We start from the raw sequence: 11,459 nt of genomic DNA on the forward strand, positions 1-11,459 counted from the left end.
GGGAGTCTCTCCTTCATGAGCCTGGTCCTTGCCTGACTCTTCAGTGTTCCCCAATGATGTCCAGCTGTGGGAAGTAGTTGTTCAGTGTGCCGAACTCAGCCAGAGACAGCAATGGTGGTGGGTGGGTTCCTCTTTCCTGTCCTTGCTCCCTGTCTGTCCTCATTGTATGTCCTTGTTATCCCAGGAGCTCCAGCTGCAGGAAGTGGCTGCATGGGATGTCAGGCTCAGTAGGGAACAGCAGCAGCAGCAGGCTTTTTCTAGCCCTGCTCACTTCCACTAACCCCATCCTTATGTCACCCACCAGACAGGATCAGGTCAAAGAGGAGGAACTCACCACTGTCCCAACTGCACATAGCGCCCTGCCCAGCCACTCTCCAGTGTCCCCATCTCAAGTGGGGTGGAAGCAGCCCTTAGGCCCCTCTCTGCCTCTGGGTCAATTAGGGACAGTAGCAGCAGCAGGTGGGTTCACTTTTTCTGTGCCTATTCCCTGACAGTGCTCCTAGGTGTCTGCCACCACCCAGGGCTTGCAGTAGTGTCTCAATGATCAGACCTCAGCAGCAGTGGTGTTATCTGACATGGCATGAGCTCCCCACTCCAGATGCTGTTGTGGCTGGGGGGCTGGGGAACAGGCTCTCAGCACCCCTATTTGCAGAACCATGCCAGAGGTCATTTGGACCTCCAGTCTGGTTCTCCCCTCCAAGCAGCTCCTAGAGTTCATATTTCACTCCCCTCTCCCCCTCCCAAGATATGTCAGTATCCCCCAGTGGGAGTCTGCACCACAGCAGTAACAGCTGGAGTACAGGGAGCACAAACTGTTAGGTAACACAGATATGTGAGCAGGTCCACACACTATTTGTCCCCCACCCCACTCTGCCCAGAGGGAAGTAGCTTTATACAGCTGATATTCATTTGACGAAAGCCTGGGAGAGTCACGCTAACTCTTTCACAGCCATCCCCACTCATTGCCTCTATGAGGAGCTGGGACTCTCCTCATAAGGGCAGCAGGAATCAAAGCAGGATGCTTTCCTGCAGGGGAACATTTTTTCATTCCAGCATGCCTCTTCGGTGTCTCAAACTGCTTTGAGGCATCACAACATGCACATGCTTGCCCATCTGGACCCAGCCATGCACTCCATTTTTCATGTCAGCAAATATAAAAGTGAACCTAACCTTTCATTTAAAAATGCAGTTTCTAGCCACTTTGCATGGAAAGATGGCTTCTCAAATGATGTAAAATATTTTACAAGGTTGATAGTTTGTCATGCATTCTTCCTAAAGTTCCTATGTTTTAGACAGTGCCCTTGTAGACATTTGGGGGCCCTGAAAAATGTCATGGGGATAATTTTCTTTACTGATTATTAGAACAATATAGTTGTATCTTCCCACATTGATGCTGTATTTCCCTCTCTCATAACTAGTTTTCCTTGTCTTATTTAGAGTCTCAGTGTTTTTGAGTGAGGAAGGACTTTATATTAACAGAAGTTAGGAAGGATATTTAAAAATCCAAGAAATTCTACATAAGTCCAAATGAGCAGTGAAATTTCATTTTACCTATTTTAATCAAATACATTTTTCTATCAACACCTGTCAAAACAGTTGTAGAGGAAATCTTGATAAGATTTTTCATCTTTCTAGCTATGTAGTGGAATGAGAGGGGAAAAGAAAAAGAAGGAAAAACCCCATTAGTGAACTGGTACCAGATAGAAGCACAGAAATGAAAAAGGCAACAGAAGATAGAATTAGGAGAAAGGGAATTAGGTGGTAAGGAGGAGAGACCAGACTGGATCTGGAAGGGAGACAAGTCTGAAGGCCGTGTCACATGTTACACTTAGGACATTTTAATGGCACTAAAAACAAGAGTGGCTGTACATTCAAACAATAAAACACATGTTAAATGTAATTATATCATAACAAAGTAACAGCTTTTCATGGGAGGCATATCTCTGGATTGTATTAAGTAACACATGTTCAGCTATTGTTGGATTGTTTCACAGAAATAGGATACAATGCTGGTACAGTGGCAGGGACAGGACAAATAATTAGCTTTTTGTTCCCAGCCCCAGCATCATACAGCAGTCTTAAAATGGCCACAGTGTGATTCCAGGGGTAGGACTGACAATCAGCTGATTGTCAGCCCCAGCTCCTGTATAACACTGGAGCCAGTTTAAAGCCTACCAGCAGCAAAGACCCAACTTACCCCATGGATGCAGCAGCAGGTGCAGATCTAGCAGCAGGAGCAGAACCTTCTCCCAGGTATGGCTCCCCATGCCTCCCTCCACCCACATTAGTGGAAAATATCCAGCTCACCCTCGCATGCCAGGGTCAGGCACTCCTGGGCTTGGCAGTGCTAGGCACAGATTAGAAAGACTCTGGGCTCTGGGTGTGAGAGAAACTATTCCAAACTTCCTCATGCAGTATGACATGGATGTTTTCAAAATCTGAAATTCACAATACCTAAAACTAGTGTAGTATTGCTTGCTTGGGAGCTGGCAGAGCAGAATCATATTCAGGAACATTACTTGACATCTGGAATATTGTCTAATGTGCTGCAATTGATATATAATCCAACACTAGAGCACAGTCCAGACACATAGGATCTGTGCCCATGTGAAAATAACACCCCTGAGCTTTCTTCAGATCCTGAATTACTATACTCTCTGCACCATTCCAGGGTGATGTGGAATAAGCTTTGAGAATAAATTCCAAAAAGAATATAGTAATAAGCCAAAATTGTGCATGCTGTTAAAGAAAACCACATGAAGAAGCAAGGACAGTTAGTCTTCAGTATACTTAGTCTTAACCCCTTAACTTGTAAACCTGTGGGGGGTCTGTAATATACTTAATTTTATTGGCACGCCATCTCAGATTCTGAATGACCCAAAAATAATGGTCTCTTATCTTTATGGATAACACCTTCATTTTCAGCAAATGTATGTCTGTGGAATGCTTGGTCAGAAATCAAGCAATCCATGAACTCACAGATAAGTGCCATAGAAGTTTAAGGCACTAGTTTCAGGCCAGCGCATGCTTGCTGGTGACTTTTAATGAACATTTGATTGTAGAAAAATCTATTTTTTTAGGCCTGGCAGAAAACACAGGCATGTCAATGTCCAAACGTTAAAGTCTAAGCTAGGTTGTTGAAGAAGAGAAGTTCATGGATCAAGTCCTATTATACAGGCCTCTAGGGTCCAATCCAAAAGTTAAGTAATATTAAACCTTGTCCTCTCAGGTCCTCTCTATGGGATGTCTCTTTAAATATATTTCATTCTTAGAGAGCAAACAAATCTCTGGATTCTTAAATCTTATTAGCTTGACTTAATCCTATCGTTAATATCATTGTGAAACCAGGAGGTCTTACTGGTAGCAGAATTTCTTCAGAGGATAACTTGGCATCTTATGTGTGGTAGGGGAGTCTCCAAGCCACAGGGACCTGGCGGCAATGGTGGGAGCCCCATGCCACAGGTCTTGCCAGCAGTGCCATGGTGTGCTGACCTCTGGGAGCATGGAGGCAGCAGCAGCAGCATCGCTTTGGTGTGGACCCTGCCAGTGGCCAGACAGCACGCTGAGCCATAGGAATGGGTGGCAATGGCAGGACTGCCATGCCACAGGTGCTGCCAGTGGCACCACAGCACACTGAGCTGCAGCAGCATGGTGGCTGTGGCGGGTTTGCCTTGCCGCAGGACTTACCAACAGTGCTGTGGCATCCCAAGCCACAGCCAACAGGGGCCAGGATGCCAGAAATTAAAAAAAAGTGGCACTGGCATGGACGTGCTTTGTAAGCATGTGCTGATGCCGATTCGCCAGCAGGTGAGTGAAGGTTGCAGTTGAGACAGAGATCCCAGAAGGGATGACTGTTGGCATCCTCCAGATGAGGAGCTGGCCCCATGGACTAACTCAGAGGAGTCGGTTCACTTACCTGGAAAGCTGACATGGAAGTCTGGACATGGAGAGTGAAACAAAGACAATGGTGGACCTACAGGACAAGACAAAAGCAATGACTGGTAAAGAAACTGCATCCATGCAACATCAGGGTAACAAGTTGGTGCTAGGTGGGGTGCAGGGAAGGCAGAGCCCCAGTGTCCTCACACTAACAAGTAGACATAATAGGATACCACTGAGCCAGGATTAACAGAATTCCCTAAGATTAAAACTTCATCAAAGACATGGCAGAAGAGAAGTATTGGTGACCTTGGTAACTGGTGCCAGGGGTCATACTGTCAGGCTAAAAGACCATGGTTAGCTCTGGGTGGCTAGAAAAACCTAAGCAGGGAGCTTAGGACAGGCATGGCAAGTTGCACTATTGGAGTTTATTTTTCAGATAAATATCTGACCTGCACTTTTAGGGTTATCATGTAGCCATGACTAAGTCTGTAACATGGATAGACCGGGTTTCGGGGCAGGAGTGGGGGGGGGTCTCAAAACACTGCTATTCATTAATGTGCATTAAAAATATTACTAACATTTGAGGCAGTTTCTCAACAGTAGTGACAACATTGTATAGGAGCAATGGGTAATAAAGTTAATGTAAGTGTGGTTTCCTAATAACTGACAGCGATTGTAAGGGATCCTGTTCAGAGGTGAAGAAAAAATAAGGAAAACATTCAGAAATAAGATAAACTATGTATTCTTTTCCTTATCTGTACTAAAAAAATATGTGAAGAAAACTAAAGAGGTAGTGATGGGGGCCTGAAGATTCATAGGTAGGTAGGAATGATGGCTTGGTGGTATGAATAAAGAAAGTTGAAAAGGGAGTGGAAAAACCCCCACTTGGGCTGAGCTTCAATGTTTACAATGTTATACCTATTTCCCTTATTATAATTACCATACCAAAGTATGATAATTCCAATGTAAATTTGAGTTTAAGAAATATTTTTTTAATTTCACTGTGGATAAGCATACGCCTATTCCTAGCAAATATTATTACTACTGCTAAATGAAATATTTGTGACCTTTTCACTGGAATTGTTTTGTGGGTGTTTATTTCAATCTACAACTATGCAATCAGATGCATATTTGGTGCACTGAAAGGACATATGCACATGTGTAGTACTGATACAAAACTATTATGGAAGTCAGGGACCCATGTTGGTGAGAAGGAAAGTATAGCATATGGCCCACTTTTTCTCACTAAGGTAATTCAAAATGGCTGAACAAGACACTACCAAGTGTTCACATTTGAAGTAAGAGTTTCAAAAGGAGAGAGAGAGGAAAGAACACTTACAAAATTGTCATACTAAAGATGTAATTTATTACATTTGTTGGAAATGTATAGAAGTATGAAAACAAAGACTTAGAATTAACATTCTTCTTCAACCATAATTCCAACATCACTACCAAGAGCACTATAATATTGGAGCACACCCAGTAGAACACTTGAAAAGACAGAGGGAAGTGGTATAATAGTGAATAAAAGCTATTATGAAACAAAGACTTTTTTCCCCCTATTTGAACTGGTTTTACTCATAGAAAAATGTAGCCTTTAGCCATAATCAGTACTTCAAGCAGTTCCGGAAAGAATCCAACAGAAATGAAATGAGGACGGGGCACATCAAAGCTTCTGGGTTTGTAATGTTAACAGCTGTGGCTAAAAAGCTTTGGGGGTAAGAGGGGTTGTTATTTAAACATGTCTGTTTGAAATAGTATTTTGAATTCAAGCACATATGAGTGTCCATTAAAACAAAAGGAGAGTCCAAGGATAAGCATACCATACAAATGCCATATATCAAACAGACAGCTTTACAATCAAACACCACATAATTAGTGCAAAAATTGAGTGCCAAAAAAAGTGTTGCAGTTGTATTAAATTTACCCTTAAGGAGCTGTAAAAAGAAATAAATATTCTAGGACCAATGCCCATTTATCCTGTTCTGCTCCACATAAAAGGAGTTTGTATTAAATCAGCTGCATATCTGGAAAGAATTAAATCATCATCTATCATTGGCAAACCTAAAGGAAAAGTTCACAAGAAAGATCAGTTTTATATAATAAAAGTTCTCATGTTTCATAGGCAGAAGGGAAAAATGATTGCCAAAGGGAATGCATGTGTTGCCTTCAGCTAGTGTTTTCCCTAGAAGATAATATATTTTAGGGTTGCCCATTGCTCCCCTTTATTACTTGTTAGAGACTATGAACCCCAAGTTCTCTAACCATAGTTCTCGAAATCCAATCATTTAAACTTCTATCACAAAACCCTCAAAGGAATATGGCCCTATATGACTGCCCCCGCCCCCCCCATTATATAGGGGCTGAAAACTTGTTCTTTTACTACTGCAAAGGTATTTTACATGGACCAAAACCTACCTTTCATCAGTGGTGTAAACAAAAATAGAATTTGAGCTGGCAGGCAAGACTTCACTGGCTCCAATTAATTTATATCACTGATGAATTTATGTAAGTACTTTTACTGCCTACAGCTGGGTTAAGTAGCATTTTAAACTGTTATTCTCATTTATTAACTGTGGGTTTACAAGTAAAATGAGTCTACCGTTTTCACCTTAACACTATGATATTAGCCAATGCTTTATAAAGTCAGCATAAAATGTTTAGCACCAGATACTTAGCTGGTATCAGTGAAAGAAATATTGAATTACACCAGTGAAGGCTCTTCCCCCTTTGAGAGAAGCTCAAAACTATAAGGTAAGACATGGTGTAGATTACCATCGAGGCTTAGCAGCAGATGTACAATAAGTTTATTTTTCATAGAATTTGGCACCAAGAAAAAATAAAGCATCACTGCTGTACTACATCAAGGATTTTAACACACTTAGCTTTAAAACCAACATATGCACAACAGCAATGAAATGTAATTTCGTTTGCAACTTTATGCAAAATTGAATCACTATTTATCCTTGGCTTTCAAAACACCATCCATTCCTCGTTCTCCTGCTTCTCCAGCCATTCTTTCAACAATTCATACTTCACCTCCCATTGCCTAGAAAAGTTGGCTTTTGCACTCTGCTATTCTCCAATTACTTATTTTCTAGGTAATCATATTTCATGACATGACTTCATATATCTCCTCCATGGTGAAAATTCTCAGATCCACTCTCACGCTGTCTTTGACATTTTCCTCAGAATATGGTGGTTCAAATATAATATGGGCAAAAACTGAAGTCCTCATTTTTTTATTTTTTTTTTTACTGTCCTCAAACTGTCTTTGTCTGTCAGTCAAAAACACCATGGCCCTTCCTGCCAATCAGGCTTCTAAACCATCTTTGAGTCCTTTTCCTGGACTGTGTCCAAAGCTTGCCACCTTTTCTTCCACAATATTTCTAAGATCTGAACTTTTCAGTGCACACCCAGAATACTCTTGTCAATTACCTTCTTGGGTTATAATTTCCTTCGCTTTGGTGTCCTGGACAGCCACCCCATACTAACACATCCCTCATACACTGCAAATGCAGCCCCCTAGGATCCATTGCGTCAATCAAGGTAGTCCCTTCACAGAACCTCACTGCTTTGACAGCTAGAAAACTTTAAAAAAAAAAAATCATACTTAAATTTATTCCTGATGAACTTCTACCTATTTGTCCAGTGCCAGCAGTAAACCTTGAATAGATACTTTCCTAACCCATTTGAAGTATTTACAAAGAGCAATCAGACTGGAGCTTAGGCCGGCTACAACGATTAAGGATAATAAAAAGTCCTTCTACAGATACATAGCGAGTAAAAGGAAAGCTCAGAGTAACATAGGGCCCCTGCAGGACAAATCAGGACAGTTGGTGGTTGATGCAGGGAGAAAGGCATAGCTCTGCAATTGGTTCTTTGCTTCAGTATTCTTAAGTACTGACCAAGACAATTCTCCCACCTTGAACACAGACAGTTGTCCAAAAGGCACAAGAATGCCAAAGGTTAGTGCTGGCTTAGTTAGAGAGCACTTGGAAGGGCTGGATGGGAACAAGTCAGCCGGCCCGGATGACCTCCATCCATGGGTGCTGAAGGAATTGGCCAGGGTAATAGCTGAGCCACTGGCACGGCTGTTTGAGCACTCATGGTGCTCTGGCCAGATCCCTGAGAACTGGAAAAGGGCCAATGTACTGCCCATTTTTATGAAGGAGAGAAGGGATGAGCCAGGTAACTTTAGGCCAGTCAGTCTTACCTCTACCTTGGGAAAATACTGGAAAAAATCATCAAAGAACACATTTGTGAAGGCCCAGCAGGGGAAATGATGCTAAAAGGAAACCAGCACAGGTTCATCACAGGTAGATCCTGCCTGACAAACCTTATAGCTTTTTATGATCAGGTCACACACTGCCTTGACACAGGAGCTGAGGCTGATGTCATCTACCTGGATTTTAGGAAGGACTTTGACACAGTTTCGCATCCCATTCTCATAGGGAAGCTAGCAGGCTGTGGAGTGGATGCCTACACAGTCAGGTGGGTGGCCAACTGGCTTAGGGACCACACCCAGAGAGTGGTGATGGATGGGTCATTCTTGGCCTGGAAGGAGGTGGGCAGTGGAGTCCTGCAGGATTCGGTCCTTGGACCGGTGTTATTTAATATCTTCATCAGTGATTTGGACGAGGGTGTGGAAAACACCCTTTCTAAGTTCACAAATTGGTGCCAAGTTTTGGGGCAAAGTTAACATGCTGGAGGGTAGAGAGCAGATACAGGCTGACCTGGACAGGTTGGATCACTGGGTGGAATGAAATGGGATGCAGTTCAACAAAGATAAATGTAAGGTACTCCACCTAGGGAGGAGGAATCCCCAGCACACCTATAGGTTGGGGGATGACTTCCTCAGCAGCTCAGGGGCTGAAAGAGATCTTAGAGTCATAGTTGACTCCAAGATGAACAGGAGCTGACAGTATAATGAAGCCATCAACAAGGCCAATCGCACCTTGTTGTGTATTAGCAGATGCATGACAAACAAATCAAGGGAGGTGATGCTTCCCCTCTACGCAGCATTGGTCAGGCCGCAGTTGGAGTACTGTGTCCAGTTTTGGGCACTGCACTTCAAGAGGGACACAGAGAATCTGGAGAGGGTTCAGAGAAGGGCCACTCACATGATTAGTGGCCTCTGTGAAAGACCCTACGAGGGAGGGTTGAGAGATCTGGATCTCTTCAGCCTTCACAAGAAACATTTGAGGGGAGACCTTGTAGCCACCTATAAGTTTATCAAGGGAGGACAACAAGGAATTGGTGATGTGCTATTTACCAGAGCGCCCCAGGGAGTAACTAGGAATAATGTCCTAATAGACATTAGGAAGAAATTTTTTACAGTAAGTGTGGCCAGAATCTGGAATGGGCTTCCAAGAGAGGTAGTAACTTGGAGGTCGTCAAGAGGAGGCTTGATAGTCGCCTGGCTCGGGTCATCTGACCTCGGTCCTCTTTCCTGCCAGGGGCAGGGTGTCGGACACAACAATCCTTCGGGGTCCCTTCCAACTCTACAATCTATGAATCTCTTTCCTTCATTTTGTGAAGCTAAACAAGCCAAATTATTTTAGTCTCCCCTCTTAGGATAGACCATCCTCGTAGCCTTCTGTGCACCTGTTTCAGTTTAAATTAACCTTTCTTGAACAAGAGCAACCAAAACACTATTCTAGATGAGGTCTTTCTAATACTTTATACAACGGTGTGAGCGCTTCTCTTTCTCTACAGACTGGTTTATTTCTCGGGTTGCGCATGTGTGATTTCTTTTATCTTTCATTGGTCCAACTGCCAAATAAAGCTGCCCACATTTTTCTATACTTGTTTCTAATGAGACCCTCTTTGGCTACCAAAATGAATCAGTAAAATATCTCAATATGAAGTCTAGCATCAAGTTACACAGCACCATGATCACTACCATGTGCATGAAAGAACAGGAGAGCAAAAATGAAGGCTCTGCTTAACCCACAAAAAATGAATCTATTCTCCTTTTTCATGTCTGTATAGTCACCCTATAATTCTCATTCAACAAAGTAGGACAGGGCTTAGGCACAGTGATAGCAGAGAAGAATAATGTAGACAAGGCAAACAAATAACAACCAGCCCTGCCCTCCCATTCTATATGTACCATTCCTAAGACTGTCACAGAGGTAAGGTATGTCTGGCCAGTATGCAAGCTTTACCTTGTGATTCTCTCTCGCATGTCAGCCATCTTGGAGGTCAAGGGCCAAGGGAAATGCCCCCCGCAACCACTGCGGTGGGTGAGACAGGCTGGTGGCATGTTCTCTGTCAATGGAAGCCTTGGGTTTCCCCCTCAGGGACCTTTTGCTACTCTGAAATCCTGGCTTTTGCATTCTTTTCTTCCTCTGATGATTCTCCATTTCTGGGTACCACTGACTGGTCTCCCTGTGGGCATCATACTATCCATGTTATGTTTGGTCAGCATATTTTTTTCTTTCCACAAACCCATCACATGCATACATCTTAATTTGGTCATTTCCCAGCATCTTAATTTGGGCATGCCTGGGCCTCCTAAATTGGTTCATCCACCAGAACTGGAAATCCCAGGGACTGTGCAACTGGTCACTGTGACCTGGCTCCAAAGCAGCAAGCTTATCTTTGGTATGGGTTATCAAGGAACACTGTGCAAATTTACCAGCCTGTCTTCCTCGTTGCCTTAGACATGGTGTCTGCCTTGAAAGCTGAAACTGTGAAAAACTCTCACAAACAGGTTTTAGAAAACAATTAATCCTTGCCATTCCCCTGGACCATTGTTGCAATGCAATATCTACTTTACCTACAAGCCAATTCCTACAACGAAATCTCTGAATATCATTTTCTAGCTATCACCTGAGAGCCATGCACATTTTAGCAGATGAGTAAGGAGACCCTCCCTCCCCCTTCTCAAGAAGTGAACTGTGCAGGAACCTTGCACAAACTATTTCACACACAGGGTAAATTCTAATCCATCTAGAGTCCTGAGGGGATGGGGGCAGGGGGTGGAAAATCTACCACACAGTTGCTTAGAGTTAGCACCGGAGTCTGTTTTTGACTTTTTCTGATGATATACAGTAGTAAAATCTGCCCAATAAAGAATTTCTAACTGAATTTTCTGCTTTGGAGAAAACCCCAAGATAATTCAGACATACCTTCTATTCTATTCTAATAGTAATATAGAGATTACAGAGTTCTCACAACAAAGAGAACACGGTAATTGATGCAGACAAGAGTCCAGTACAGTTTGAATAAATGCCAACTGTAAACTAAATGTCAGTAGTGAAAGTCAATTTCAGAATCTGCAAGCAGAAAAATAAGAAAGAAAGAAAAAACGTATACCCTTAAAATAGTTCTTCTAAAGCTATTTGATTATAATTTTAGCTTCTGTCAAATTATTATAGTTAGCCATGTATCACCAAAACATGTGGAAAGCACCATGCAAACCATACAGTAATGAAAAGCTGGGTTATAAAACTAGTTCACTGCAAAATTCTTAGCAATCTAGATGTTTCTCTTGAAAAAGATAGTTAATATCCAAGGGCCAAATTACCTGGTAATTTTGAGTGGCTCCTGGAGCTTTTAACCCTTGGATT

The 11,459-nt window shown here is 42.6% G+C and overlaps 1 long non-coding RNA gene across 1 annotated transcript in view; it reads right to left on the bottom strand.

Moving 5' to 3' along the window:
* Window positions 1-3,986, bottom strand: part of LOC109316874 — a 21,049-nt gene extending 17,063 nt beyond the window's left edge. The window contains exon 1 of the long non-coding RNA XR_002102939.1: window positions 3,917-3,986. This is a non-coding gene — a long non-coding RNA (uncharacterized LOC109316874). The remainder of the gene's footprint in view (window positions 1-3,916) is intronic.
* Between the last annotated feature and the right edge of the window lie 7,473 nt (window positions 3,987-11,459).

The sequence above is a fragment of the Crocodylus porosus genome, unplaced genomic scaffold, assembly GCF_001723895.1.
Source record: "Crocodylus porosus isolate Cpor-Errol unplaced genomic scaffold, CroPor_comp1, whole genome shotgun sequence".
In the NCBI taxonomy this organism is placed as follows: domain Eukaryota; kingdom Metazoa; phylum Chordata; order Crocodylia; family Crocodylidae; genus Crocodylus; species Crocodylus porosus.